The following is a 1036-nucleotide window of genomic DNA, read 5'->3' as shown; positions in this document are numbered from 1 at the left end:
ATTAGGAAAAATACATTTCCTATATTTGTGAAAATTGTTATTTTCACAAAATTTCCTATATTTGGAATATATTCCATGAATTGACGTAGCCATTCCGCCTCCTCTCCTGACTTATCCAAGGCGATAAATTCAGATTCCATGGTGGATCTTGCTATGACGGTTTGCTTAGATGACTTCCAAGCTATAGCCGCTCTTCCAAGTGTAAACACGTACTCACTTGTTGCTTTGGAATCTTTCATATCCGATATGCTGTTTGCATCAGTGTATCCTTCGATCACTGCTGGTTATCAGGTATAATGTATTCCATATTCTCTTGTGTATCTTATGTATCTCAGCACCCTCGTTATACTTTTCCAACGTTCATGACTTGGATTGCTTGTATATCTACTTAGCCTACTCACCGTGTATGCCAAGTCGGGTCTAGTACATTATCATTAGATACATTAGACTGCCAATAATTCTTGAGTACTCTAACTGAGCAACCCGCTCTCCTCTATTTTCGTTAGATGTTGGGAGGTATCAACTGGAGTTTAAGCTACACCCGTATCTTCCGAATTGAATTTTTCAAGAATCTTATCCACATAGTGAGATTGACTTAACACAAGACCATCTTGGGTTCTAATGATTTTTACTCCAAGAATCACGTCCACTAAACCCATGTCTTTCATGTCAAATCTCGCTTTCAACATGTTTAGTAGATTTGATCATTTTATCATTACTCCCAACGATAAGCATATCGTTTACATAAAACATAAGATCACATAACCTTCATTTATTTTGAAACCATTGTCAATCATAACATAATCAAATTTTTGGTGCCATTGTTTTGGAGCTTTCTTCAAGCCATACAAAGACTTGACGAGTTTACATACTTTACTCTCTTGACCTGGGGCGGAGAAACCTTCCGGTTGCTCCATGTAGATCTCTTCTTCTAAATCACCATTTAGAAATGCGGTTTTAACATCCATTTGGTGAACTTCCAAATTTCTTAAAGCCGCTATAGCAAGAACTAATCTTATGGAGGTTATGCGTGTCA

The sequence above is a fragment of the Helianthus annuus genome, chromosome 10, assembly GCF_002127325.2.
Source record: "Helianthus annuus cultivar XRQ/B chromosome 10, HanXRQr2.0-SUNRISE, whole genome shotgun sequence".
NCBI classification, from domain to species: Eukaryota; Viridiplantae; Streptophyta; class Magnoliopsida; order Asterales; family Asteraceae; genus Helianthus; species Helianthus annuus.
Note: the sequence above shows the minus strand (reverse complement) of the source record.